This window comes from Anabrus simplex, chromosome 1, assembly GCF_040414725.1.
Source record: "Anabrus simplex isolate iqAnaSimp1 chromosome 1, ASM4041472v1, whole genome shotgun sequence".
NCBI classification, from domain to species: Eukaryota; Metazoa; Arthropoda; class Insecta; order Orthoptera; family Tettigoniidae; genus Anabrus; species Anabrus simplex.
In genome coordinates, this window is record NC_090265.1 from 265,527,845 (window position 1) to 265,541,867 (window position 14,023).

General features: G+C 40.2%; 4 non-coding genes across 4 annotated transcripts; all 4 read right to left on the minus strand.

Moving 5' to 3' along the window:
• Positions 1–5,929: 5,929 nt before the first annotated feature.
• On the minus strand, positions 5,930–6,002 carry TRNAR-UCU (transfer RNA arginine (anticodon UCU)). The gene has a single exon. It is a non-coding gene; the product is annotated as a tRNA-Arg (tRNA).
• A 2,659-nt stretch (positions 6,003–8,661) lies between these two features.
• On the minus strand, positions 8,662–8,734 carry TRNAR-UCU (transfer RNA arginine (anticodon UCU)). Its single transcript has one exon. It is a non-coding gene; the product is annotated as a tRNA-Arg (tRNA).
• Positions 8,735–11,045: 2,311 nt separating this feature from the next.
• On the minus strand, positions 11,046–11,118 carry TRNAR-UCU (transfer RNA arginine (anticodon UCU)). The gene has a single exon. It is a non-coding gene; the product is annotated as a tRNA-Arg (tRNA).
• Positions 11,119–13,777: 2,659 nt separating this feature from the next.
• TRNAR-UCU (transfer RNA arginine (anticodon UCU)) lies at positions 13,778–13,850 on the minus strand. Its single transcript has one exon. It is a non-coding gene; the product is annotated as a tRNA-Arg (tRNA).
• Positions 13,851–14,023: the final 173 nt, after the last annotated feature.

The following is a 14,023-nucleotide window of genomic DNA, read 5'->3' on the forward strand; positions in this document are numbered from 1 at the left end:
GCATAGCAGGACACTGCCCTGAGGGGGTAGCGGTGCGATCCCTCGCTGAATCCGGGGAAACCCGACCCTGGAGTGTATACGGATAAAATAATAATAAATGTAATACAGGAACCGTCTAAGCGGTGTACTTGTTACTGTGATTAGATGCCAGACGCGGTTCTCCATTCATTTGTAGGACCATACAAACTAACATACCATTTGAGTTAAAACTTCCACAGTCTATTGAACTAAAATTACGTTCTTCATGTACATTATGTGCAAGTTGCTGATATATCGAATAACGTGGTGTCACTTTTGAGTCTCTCCAGCAGTTACGATCGTATTCAAACATCGGCAACATATATACGATATATATACTGCACCCTTGCAGAGCTCCTTCGGTGTTGACTGGATTCCACTGTTGCCTCGGCTGCCCTAAAAAAAAATATATATACTTACCGAAGGTGGTGAGATCTTCTTCTCAGGCGCGATCAGTCCCCGTCGTCGAATCAGGATGCATAGGGATATTGCGTTTGGTAAACTATACACTACAATGATTTATGACTCAGACTGATTTAAGTTAAATATGTATATAAATTTTATTGATCAAATCAAAGGAAAGAAAGGTGTAGGTAAAATTTTAAAAAATGTAAATTAAGATTATGTTAGTGTTACATTACTACCTTATGAGGCTGTACAACTAGAATTCCCATAATGACACACATGACCACCTCGTTAATCCATAAAGAAAATGTTTATAATTTAAGTTGTTTATCGAAATACTACCTGCCATCAGTTAAAATAATCATAATAGATATTTCTAAGATATTAAAATAAACAAAATATCGATATTAATTAATTAATTAAATTATTTTGATATCACTTAATTACATTGGGAGCTATTTTAAAGACTTCGGAAATATTTTCATCATATATCAAAATTGCGTATATAAAGTTTGGAAAAACAACCTAAAATGTAATATAATAATAATAGTAATAATAATAATAATGATAATAATAATAATAATTGAAATAATGCGGCGATTTCGTGTAAAATCAAATCCAGAAACATTAGTAATAACCTCTCAAATATGTAAAATAAGTCTACAAATAAACAGACAAGAAGTTACCATAATAAAATAATTTTTTTAAAAAATAATTAATTAATTTTACTAATTAATTACAATCAAATTTAGCAATTACCTAATTAAATGCCTAACTGACTACTGGAAACCATTATTTGTGACTCAAATCTTACAAGATAATGATATCAAATGAATTTACAGTGCGTTGAGATGATAATAATAATATTTCAATAATAATAATAATAATAATAATAATAATAATAATAATAATAATAATAATAATTCATTTAAGGGTTTCCTAGAGCCAGAAACAGCGACCAAGAAGAAACAACAATGGACGGCTGAAAGAAAAGAAGCAGCAAGCAGGAGGATGAAGGAGTACTGGCGCCAAAGAAAGTTTAAATCATGAGGAGTTATTTACGTGGTCCACAGCTGGCCAAAATCGATAGAATAATAATAATAATAATAATAATTGTAATACCGGGCGAGTTGGCCGTGCGCGTAGAGGCGCGCGGCTGTGAGCTTGCATCCGGGAGATAGTAGGTTCGAATCCCACTATCGGCAGCCCTGAAAATGGTTTTCCGTGGTTTCCCATTTTCACACCAGGTAAATGCTGGGGCTGTACCTTAATTAAGGCCACGGCCGCTTCCTTCCAACTCCTAAGCCTTTCCTATCCCATCGTCGCCATAAGACCTATCTGTGTCGGTGCGACGTAAAGCCCCTAGCAAAAAAAAAAAAATTGTAATAATTAAAATAATAATAATAATAATATCACTCAATGAATATTTTTTTTATATTGGATATCATTAATAAATCCTTAAGAATTCAATATTTGTCTACCCAAAATCCGATGTTGTTGATAATTAAATCGTGGATAAAATTTGGATTAAAATATAAAATATTAATGTGCAATTAATTAATAAATCCACAGACCACTGACACAAGCGATTAATATTATATTCTTGAGGACTCCCTAATAGCCTGTGAATTACATTGATAAATGTTAAATAAAAAGATTCAATAATAATAATAATAATAATAATAATAATAATAATAATAATAATAATAATAATTATTATTATTATTATTATTATTATTATTATTATTATTATTATTATTATTATTATTATTATTATTATTATTATTATTATTATTATTATTATTATTATTATTATTATTATTATTATTATTATTATTTCAACCTGACCTGTAAGTACGGTACCACTGATCCACCATCCTGATAAACCATAACATGTTTGTGTCGGTTACCTTAGAACATTCATTTACCTTAATCAACACCATTGGAATATAATCTTTCTTAACAGTACTTATTGAATTTACCTTCATCTATAAAGCCACGTTTGTTAGGATAAATCATAATTTAATGAAATACCTGACTCACTGTGTAAAGGCGGAACCATAAGTTTTTCATGGCAGATTTACCAATATTAATAATAATAATAATAATAATAATAATAATAATAACATTTCTCTGAACACAAAAAAATATTACTGACTTCCCAGGTAGATTTTATAATTTCAAATACCCTCCTTCCGGGTGCAATAAACAACAAATTTTAATCTGATAATTCAGTAACCTTTAACTTACATAATGGACCTTAGTTGTTGCCGTATACGAATCTAAAGCTTTGCTTTCATATATATATGCGAGTGACCCTTACTTAAATACCGTAAATTATATCTGGAGACGATAGCTCTCCTACTTAGAATAAAACGTACAATAACTTCTTCTAATATGTACACCAAGCGAGATGACACAGCCAAAAATCCTAACCTAATACCTAAATTTCCACTAATATATACATAGATGAACCCTGTCATATGCTCATACCACAGCATTGGGTTGTTTCAGTGTCCCAATACATTATAATTCACTGAAACCCAACCATGACCCAGTGCAAGTGTTACTGTGGTTCCCTCACAATAATATACACGGATAATGTACAGACAATACGAGAATGTACCTAACAAAATGGCAAAATAGAGGCAAAAAAAGAAAAATATATTTAATCATAATAATAATAATAATCTGTTGAAACCAACAAAAATAGTTCCCATTTGCAAGCATTCATACCAGCTCAGTTGGATGACCCAAGTTACCAACCTAACGCTAGAATGTCACTCAAAAACGTATTATGACCTTTCTCTGACATAAACGATATTGTATCACGGTTAAACCATATTACGTATCATTTGGTCCTTCACATCATACCCCATCTTAGACTGGCCTATTTTTCTTACATTATTCATTTTACGCCGTCATTATCATTTTTATTCTGCACAATTTATATCCCAACTCAGCTATCATGCTGAATACCTACATCTCCAGTCACATATGAGAATATTCATCATACTCATTGTTCTACAATAATTTCCAGGTCAATACCATCATGTATTACCATAAACTCTTAGCTACTGACTTTCAAATACCTCCAACCAATTTGCCATCACTCAATATCGTTTTATTGTTCGAGACCACTTTACTTTACCTGAGCCAAAAAAAAAGAAAACTTTTTACTTAGTACCGTTCATCCAACTGACTAGCCATGTTACTTGCCATAACAACAAAATATGTGAATGTATCACTGTTACTGTCGCCCAATCAACATTCTCGACAGTAACTGTTGAATATATGTATTATCGTTACGGGACTTCCTGCGTCAAGCAAATGAAATTTCTGCCTAAACGAATATACTGACAATGCTACTAATAATAATAATAACAGTGCAGATATACACAACTGTACATTATATTTACCTCAAAAAAAATTCTGTTCGATACTGACAGAACGAATTAGTACACACACGACTAATAATAATAATAATAATAATATTTACGCTACTCATAGACAGAGTTATCCTAATTTTCTGGCTGTGTACCCGGGTTTTATAGTTATACACAGTCACTCACATAACTATTTACATTAAGATACCATTATTAAAGGAAAGCTTTAGATTCTAAGTAAACATGAGGTTATGTACTCACATTGACGGCATTTCGGGATCACCCAGGACTAAAGGCAGCCATGTTGTCTTACAGATTCATGACCAACATGTTAATATCATTGACCATTCTTGCTGTATCCGGCATTGGCTTATGTTACTACTTTCCACTCTTGCTGGACACTTTGCACACGTTTATTTCCTGCTCATAATATTAAACACGACAACTTGTTTTAACACTTGACATTACACTGTAATACATATATATACACATACGCAGTACTCAGATATTTTGGAACTTAGGCCGGATTTTACGTACCATGTTCTAACACACTGCTGCTTCTAACGTAGCGCAGTCTTTCATGGGCTCAACGGTTTCCTTTGTATAGACCCAGCTGCGGGAGAAAGTGTCCACCCCCACATGACCTAAATATTTATAGAGAGTAAGAGTATTTTCTCCGCTCAACGTTTCAAACATACTAACAGCTCCGCTGTGGCAGGCTTATATTCTCCACCATTTACGGCTTACACATACATTTTAAACTGTCTGGGTTGCTCTGCGGGCTACATACTCAAACTGCGTCACCTAAGATGCAACTACTGCATAATTCAAAGATTCGTTTCTTCACCCTGCATAGACTGGACACTTGTAAAATCTGTCACTCACTTGGGTGGTTTTAAACACCTTAACAAATCAACTTCTGTTTATAAAGCGTATTTCCATCTCCACTGTAGTAATAAATACACACAATTCTGTACATTTGTACTAGAATACGGAGCAAAGTTAAGACACGTCTGACCGCCACAAGACTCTTGATGATGACTGACCCGTGAGAAGCCACTACTCGGGGGATGTTGGCGCACAAAATCGGCGTAGGAACACTAATTCTTGCCATCAAAAACCCCAATTAAAGGAATGCTGGGTAGCTCCAAAACAAAGTTGCTAAAAACATGAAATGCCTTGTACACAGAGACTGCATAAATTCTTGTTACTACCGTGATGCACCGTGACTCTTAAATTGTTCGTAATTACTTTTACAATACAGTAGGCGTTAGTTGGACTATATCTTCTGCCGCGCTGGTGAACCGCTCTCCACGCTGGCAAGGGGTTCCCACTGCCGCTGATAACAAACACCTGCATACACAATATTCCAATCCATTTGCCACAAACCAATAAGTTAGTTCAGAATTATTACAATAATTACTGACATCTCCTCTTGATATAATCTTCCTTAAATACTGACAGGGATTAATTACAAGACACATATCATTTGGTCGCGCTAATTTTGAAATTATTTAAATGCAGCAATCTGATTGGAGCGCATACTCCGATGTTCATCTATATAGACGAGTTCATTCCAGAATAAGGGGATTCGGGTATCTAGAACCATGATTCTCCATCTCAGTCACTCCTGCCAGTACTTTTCCACTCTAACTACGCAGTTTCAAAATATGACGTAATAACAGGTGTTCCAGTAATTTATTTTTAGGAGAGAAAGAAGCGTGGGTTCCTATCAAGGCTTCATTCTCACGAGCTAGCTACCAGAAATTTCCAATGCTGTCCCATGTTTTAACCCGCCGGATCATTACTGTTAATTATTTAATAAAATTATTAAAATTTAGCCAATCAGACTCAGCTGATGGGTGCAACACGTCAAACAAAGACTCCGTCAAAATAGAATGAAAGACGTCATTTTGCGATTTCACCCTTTTTAATAATCCAAGGGCCTACACAATTCACGGACATTTCAAATTATTTGCAATTGTTCCACATTCGGGTAAGGTATTCCAACGTGGCCGTTTAAAATTGTAAACTTGGATGACGTGGAAGCGGAACGAGTTTACATGGCTTTACTCTTAAACTATAGAAGGTATTTATGTGCTCTTCTTCCTTAAAATTACCGTCCCTTGTGGGGATCGAACCCACGACCTTTGGATTAGAAGTCCAACGCGCTTTCCTCTGCGCTAAAGGGACTACGCTCACTATGTTCTGTAATCAGTGTAGTGAGGACCCTGATTCTTTTTGTAATTTACGAACGTTTTTTTTTTGTTGCTATAATTATGCTTTATTTCGCAACGACACAGATATGTCTTATGGCGACGATGTGAGAGGAAAGGCCTACGAATGGGAAGGAAGCGGCCCTGGTCTTAATTAAGGTACAGACCCAGCACTTGCCTGGTGTGAAAACGGGAAACCACGGAAAACTATCTCCAGGTCTGCCGACAGTGGGGTTCGTACCCACTGTCACCCGATTACTGGTACTGAATACTGACCGCACTTAAGCGAATGCAGCTATCGATCTCGGTATTTACGAAAATAATATCCATGAAGTGAAGAAGGATTATACGCGGGTTGTATCTAAGCGGACCGTGTTCAAATCCCGGCTCTACCAAGAAATTTGTAAGTATTTCGTGGGTTGCAACGGGATCCACTCAACCTCGTGGGGTCAAATGAGTAGAGGTGGGTTCGAGTCACACCTCAGCCATCCTGGAAGTGGTTTTAGTGGTTTCCCACTTCTCCTCCAGGCAAATGCCGGGATGGTACTTAAGGCCACCGCCGCTTCCTTCCCTATTCCTTGCCTGTCCCTTCCAACCTTCCCAACCACCGCAAGGCTTTGACGCCTGCCCTTCGAGACCACAATTTGGAAGTGATCTATTGTTGCCATCTACAAAAAAGCACGTACAATAGTGATCCGCATAAGAGACACAATCCTGTCCACGGATATACGAGGATAACCATACCAAGAATAACAACAACAATAAAATAGTAATAATAATAATAATAATAATAATAATAAATATGAATCTAATATCTTACATTTAAGAGGAATGTATAATGTCTGTCCTGATACCTGGTCTCTGATGAATTCACTATTTGGAACTAAATGTACCACATCTCAAGTAATTGCACTTTTTACTTTTCACGTGTACATTTAGAATACAGTATAATTTTGATCATTAACTGCAGACAAAGCAGTCTCTTTGGCGCAGAAGGAAGCGCGTTGGACTTCTAACCCAAAGCTCGTGGTTTCGGTCCCTACAAGAGACCGTAATTTGTATGTCCGCTTCTGTGTTGTAGTGGTTGGTGTGATTAGCTGCTACCCGGGAGGCCTGCCTTCGATTTCCAGCTCTGCCAAGAACTTTGAAAAGTGGTAGGAGGAATGGAACCGGATCAACTTAGCCTCGGGAGATGAGCTGAGTTCGATTCTCTCCTCAGCCATCCTCGAAGTGGTTTTCCGTGGTTTCCCACTTTTCATCGAGACAAGTGCCGGGATGACAAGTAATGTGAAATGTTTAATGAGTTTACCCCTATTTAGATAGAACGCTGGACATGACAGCAGGCAAACAGCCGGCACTCCAATGACAACCTGTGTATACATATGTTATTAATAACCTCAATTTTAGATCCGCAGTGACAAGTGTGTTCCAACAACACCGCATAGAGGGACTTCGACAGGCGGAAGAAGATAGCCTCTTGCATGCAAGGCTTGGCTCTAACTCCCCCTCTCCAAAAGGAGACTTGGCACCAGGGACTGCTGGCTGCTGGACAATGGGACGAACCTGTGGCCCAAAGCCCAGACGCCACCAGACCCGAGCCGACCCGGCAGTGACAAGAAGGACTGATCCCCATAATAACAGAAAATGGCAAGGAAATGGTTATGATTGCATGACACTTATTCCTAACTAACACAACCTCGGGTCTTCTTCCAGCCCACTTCCTTGCATGTGCTATCAAAAGACGTCAGGATTTACATGTAGGTTCTATCTTCTTTCTGCCTATGTGGTTTTTCCCTGACCCTTCAATACCATACATCAACACCACCTTACCTAACACAAACTCTTGCCGTGGTAGCGAGTCTGACTCGGAAACCGGCAGATACTCCTTGTATCACTTCCCACTCCTCCCTGCTATCTCTTTCTTCTTCTTAGAAATAACAGCATGTCGGAGGCCATGTAGATTGAGTAGTTGGTCACGCGGGGGGAGCGGGCTTTGGGGGCCCCGCGAAAAAATATAGAAATATATTATCTACATATTAATGAAAAACGTTTTACAAAGAAAATGAATAACTAAACATTCAAATACATAAAAATCCAAACAGCACTGGATAGAATTGCAAGCAGTCTGAATTATCCATGAAACCTTCGGTTTTCATATCCGTATCGTTGACAGCTGGACTATACGGCCTATACGAAAACGGCTCGATGATTATGCTTTCTGTTTAAAGGGACCTAACATACAAGTCATCGACCCCTAGAAAACGGTATCGTTAGAGTACGCAAGACCTGTGTCAAATATTCCAACGTTATTTTTCTAGCAAAAGGCTAAATATATCATCGCGATAGTTTGGGGGTAATGACTTGTCCTCAGAAACGACCCGAACCCGAATAAATGTGATGTTCCCCCTGTAAGTACATGATACTGTCGATTATTAAATACCAACCCATATGTATGAAATAAAATAACAAAAAAGCCGATTCCTCACTTTACATTGAGCTGTAACATCAGCCCACAGGGTGCGTTGCGGTGCTGTCGTATGCTTATTTTACCCAGGGCCGTTGATGGATTTGCCTTGAACCCAATAATCTCGTTCTCTGTAGTCTGCCAGTCAAGTTACTTGTCTGTCAAAATTACGCGTCCCTTGTTGGAATCGAACCCACGACCTTTGGATTAGAAGTCCAACGCGCTATCCTCTGCGCTAAAGGGACAACGGAACTCGCCAACATGTAGCAAGAGAAGTCTAGGTCAAACGATAAAAGCATACTTGAAGAACAATACCCCGATAAGAACAACTGAATGTGAGTAGATTTAAACACTTACCAAATCCTGTGAGTTGGAATAACAGGGAATATTTTATTTCTCTAGTCAAATTCGTTCCTCTCATGACATTGTTTTCTTCCTTTCTTAATCTGTTTACCTTCAAGGGTCGGATTTTCCCTCGGACTCAGTGCGAGACTCCACCTCTATTGCCTCAAGGGCAGTGTCCTAGGGCGTGAGACTTTGGGTCTGGTGATACAACCGGGGAGAAGAACCAATACCTCGCCCGGACTCCCTCACCTGCTATGAGGAACAGGGGCCTTGTAAGGTTATGAAATGGTGGGAAGGGTACACAATGAACAGGGAAGGAAGCGGCCGCAGCCTTAGGTACCATCCCGGCACTAGTCAGGAGAACAAATGGAGAACCAGTTCGATGTTGACTGAGAAGGGAATCGAACCAGCCTCTAATCAGTTGACACCCCGAGACTGAACGGACACCGTCCCAGGCCTCATACCACTTTTCAAATTTGGTAGCAGAGCCGGAAATCGAATCGTGGCCTTCGGGTGTGACAGCTAATCACTACACCACAGAGGAGGACATTCTTCTTCTTCTTCTTCTTCTTCTTATTATTATTATTATTATTATTATTATTATTATTATTATTATTATTATTATTATTATTATTATTATTATTATTATTATTATTATGCCGCCTCTGTGGTGTAGTGGTTAGCGTGATTAGCTGCCTTGAACGTTATACCGGGAATGCCGTGATGGTACCTAACTTAAGGCCACGGCCGCTTCCTTCCCTCTTCCTTGCCTATACCTTCCAATCTTCCCATCCTCCTACAAGGCCCCTGTTCAATAGCAGGTGAGGCCGCCTGGGCGAGGTACTTGTCATACTCCCCAGTTGTATCCCACGACCAAGAGTCTGAAGCTCCAGGACACTGCACTTGTGGCGGTAGAGATGGGATCCCTCGCTGAGTCAGAGGGAAAAGCCGAACCTGGAGGGAAAACAGATGATGATGATGATGATGATGATGATTATTATTATTATTATTGTTATTATCAAGCGCCTTTTTGGTGTTTGGTTAGTGTGATTAGCTGCCACCCCCCGGAGGGTGGCTTCGTTTCCCGGCTCTACCAAAAAATCTGAAAAGTGGTACGAGGGCTGGAACAGGTGCTCCTCAGCCTCGGGAAGTCAACTGAAAAGAAGGTGTTCGATTCCCACCTCAACCATCCTCGAAGTGAGTTTCCGTGCTTTCCCACTTCTCATCCAAGCGAATCCCGGGATGATTCTTAACTTAAGGGCACGACTGCTTCCTTCCCTACCAGGCGAGTTAACCGTGCGGTTAAGGGCACGCACTTGTGAGCTGGCATCCGGGAGATAGAAGGTTCGAGTTACACTGTCGGCAGCCATGAAGATAGTTTCCCATCGTTTTCCTTTTTAACACCATGCAAATGCTGGGGCTGTGTCTTATTTAAAGCCACGGCCGCTTCCTTTTCACTCCTAGCCCTTTCCTATCCCATCGTCACCATAAACCCTATCTGTGTCGGCGCGACCAAAGGTTAGTTCCAAAAAGAAGAAAGCTTCCTTCCCTCTTCCTTGTCTATCCATTCCATTCTTCCCATCCCCCATAAGGTCTTGTTCAGCATAGCAGGACACTGCCCTGAGGGTGTAGCGGTGCGATCCCTCGCTGAATCCGGGGAAACCCGACCCTGGAGTGTATACGGATAAAAAAATAATAAATGTAAAACAGGAACCGTCTAAGCGGTGTACTTGTTACTGTGATTAGATGCCAGACCCGGTTCTCCATTCGTTTGTAGGACCATACAAACTAACATACCATTTGAGTTAAAGCTTCCACAGTCTATTGAACTAAAATTACGTTCTTCATGTACATTATGTGCAAGTTGCTGATATATCGAATAACGTGGTGTCACTTTTGAGTCTCTCCAGCAGTTACGATCGTATTCAAACATCGGCAACATATATACGATATATATATATACGTCAAACAAAGGCTCCGTCAAAATACAATGAACGACGTCACTTTGCGATTTCCTCTTTTTCATAATCCAAGGGCCTACACAATTCACGGACATTTCAAATTATATGCAAATGTTCCATTTTCGAGTGAGTTATTCCAACGTGGCCGATTAAAATTGTAAACTTGGATCACGTGGAAGCGGAACGAGTTTACATGGCTTTACTCTTAAACTATAGAAGGTATTTGTGTGCTCTTCTTGCTTAAAATTACCGTCCCTTGTGGGGATCGAACCCACGACCTTTGGATTAGAAGTCCAACGCGCTTTCCTCTGCGCCAAAGGGACTACGTTCACTAAGTTTTGTAATCAGTGTCGTGAGGACCCTGATTCTTTCTGTAATTTACGAACGTTTTTTTTTTCTGTTGCTATAATTATGCTTTATTTCGCAACGACACTGATATGTCTTATGGCGACGATGTGAGAGGAAAGGCCTACGAATGGGAAGGAAGCGGCCCTGGTCTTAATTAAGGTACAGACCCAGCACTTGCCTGGTGTGAAAATGGGAAACCACGGAAAACCATCTCCAGGTCTGCCGACAGTGGGGTTCGTACCCACTGTCACCCGATTACTGGTACTGAATACTGACCGCACTTAAGCGAATGCAGCTCTCGATCTCGGTATTTACGAAAATAATATCCATGAAGTGAAGAAGGATTATACGCGGGTTGAATCTAAGCGGACCGTGTTCAAATCCCGGCTCTACCAAGAAATTTGTAAGTATTTCGTGGGTTGCAACGGGATCCACTCAACCTCGTGGGGTCAAATGAGTAGAGGTGGGTTCGAGTCACACCTCAGCCATCCTGGAAATGGTTTTAGTGGTTTCCCACTTCTCCTCCAGGCAAATGCCGGGATGGTACTTAAGGCCACCGCCGCTTCCTTCCCTATTCCTTGCCTGTCCCTTCCAACCTTCCCAACCACCGCAAGGCTTTGACGCCTGCCCTTCGAGACCACAATTTGGAAGTGATCTATTGTTGCCATCTACAAAAAAGCACGTACAATAGTGATCCGCATAAGAGACACAATCCTGTCCACGGATATACGAGGATAACCATACCAAGAATAACAACAACAATAAAATAGTAATAATAATAATAATAATAATAATAATAATAAATATGAATCTAATATCTTACATTTAAGAGGAAAGTATAATGTCTGTCCTGATACCTGGTCTCTGATGAATTCACTATTTGGAACTAAATGTACCACATCTCAAGTAATTGCACTTTTTACTTTTCACGTGTACATTTAGAATACAGTATAATTTTGATCATTAACTGCAGACAAAGCAGTCTCTTTGGCGCAGAAGGAAGCGCGTTGGACTTCTAACCCAAAGCTCGTGGTTTCGGTCCCTACAAGAGACCGTAATTTGTATGTCCGCTTCTGTGTTGTAGTGGTTGGTGTGATTAGCTGCTACCCGGGAGGCCTGCCTTCGATTTCCAGCTCTGCCAAGAACTTTGAAAAGTGGTAGGAGGAATGGAACCGGATCAACTTAGCCTCGGGAGATGAGCTGAGTTCGATTCTCTCCTCAGCCATCCTCGAATTGGTTTTCCGTGGTTTCCCACTTTTCATCGAGACAAGTGCCGGGATGACGAGTAATGTGAAATGTTTAATGAGTTTACCCCTATTTAGATAGAACGCTGGACATGACAGCAGGCAAACAGCCGGCACTCCAATGACAACCTGTGTATACATATGCTATTAATAACCTCAATTTTAGATCTGCAGTGACAAGTGTGTTCCAACAACACCGCATAGAGGGACTTCGATAGGCGGAAGAAGATAGCCTCTTGCATGCAAGACTTGGCTCTAACTCCCCCTCTCCAAAAGGAGACTTGGCACCAGGGACTGCTGGCTGCTGGACAATGGGACGAACCTGTGGCCCAAAGCCCAGACGCCACCAGACCCGAGCCGACCCGGCAGTGACAAGAAGGACTGATCCCCATAATAACAGAAAATGGCAAGGAAATGGTTATGATTGCATGACACTTATTCCTAACTAACACAACCTCGGGTCTTCTTCCAGCCCACTTCCTTACATGTGCTATCAAAAGACGTCAGGATTTACATGTAGTTTCTCTCTTCTTTCTGCCTATGTGGTTCTTCCCTGACCCTTCAATACCATACATCAACACCACCTTACCTAACACAAACTCTTGCCGTGGTAGCGAGTCTGACTCGGAAACCGGCAGATACTCCTTGTATCACTTCCCACTCCTCCCTGCTATCTCTTTCTTCTTCTTAGAAATAACAGCATGTCGGAGGCCATGTAGATTGAGTAGTTGGTCACGCGGGGGGAGCGGGCTTTGGGGGCCCCGCGAAAAAATATAGAAATATATTATCTACATATTAATGAAAAACGTTTTACAAAGAAAATGAATAACTAAACATTCAAATACATAAAAATCCAAACAGCACTGGATAGAATTGCAAGCAGTCTGAATTATCCATGAAACCTTCGGTTTTCATATCCGTATCGTTGACAGCTGGACTATACGGCCTATACGAAAACGGCTCGATGATTATGCTTTCTGTTTAAAGGGACCTAACATACAAGTCATCGACCCCTAGAAAACGGTATCGTTAGAGTACGCAAGCCCTGTGTCAAATATTCCAACGTTATTTTTCTAGCAAAAGGCTAAATATATCATCGCGATAGTTTGGGGGTAATGACTTGTCCTCAGAAACGACCCGAACCCGAATAAATGTGATGTTCCCCCTGTAAGTGCATGATACTGTCGATTATTAAATACCAACCCATATGTATGAAATAACAAAAAAGCCGATTCCTCACTTTACATTGAGCTGTAACATCAGCCCACAGGGTGCGTTGCGGTGCTGTCGTATGCTTATTTTACCCAGGGCCGTTGATGGATTTGCCTTGAACCCAATAATCTCGTTCTCTGTAGTCTGCCAGTCAAGTTACTTGTCTGTCAAAATTACGCGTCCCTTGTGGGAATCGAACCCACGACCTTTGGATTAGAAGTCCAACGCGCTATCCTCTGCGCTAAAGGGACAACGGAACTCGCCAACATGTAGCAAGAGAAGTCTAGGTCAAACGATAAAAGCAAACTTGAAGAACAATACCCCGATAAGAACAACTGAATATGAGTAGATTTAAACACTTACCAAATCCTGTGAGTTGGAATAACAGGGAATATTTTATTTCTCTAGTCAAATTCGTTCCTCT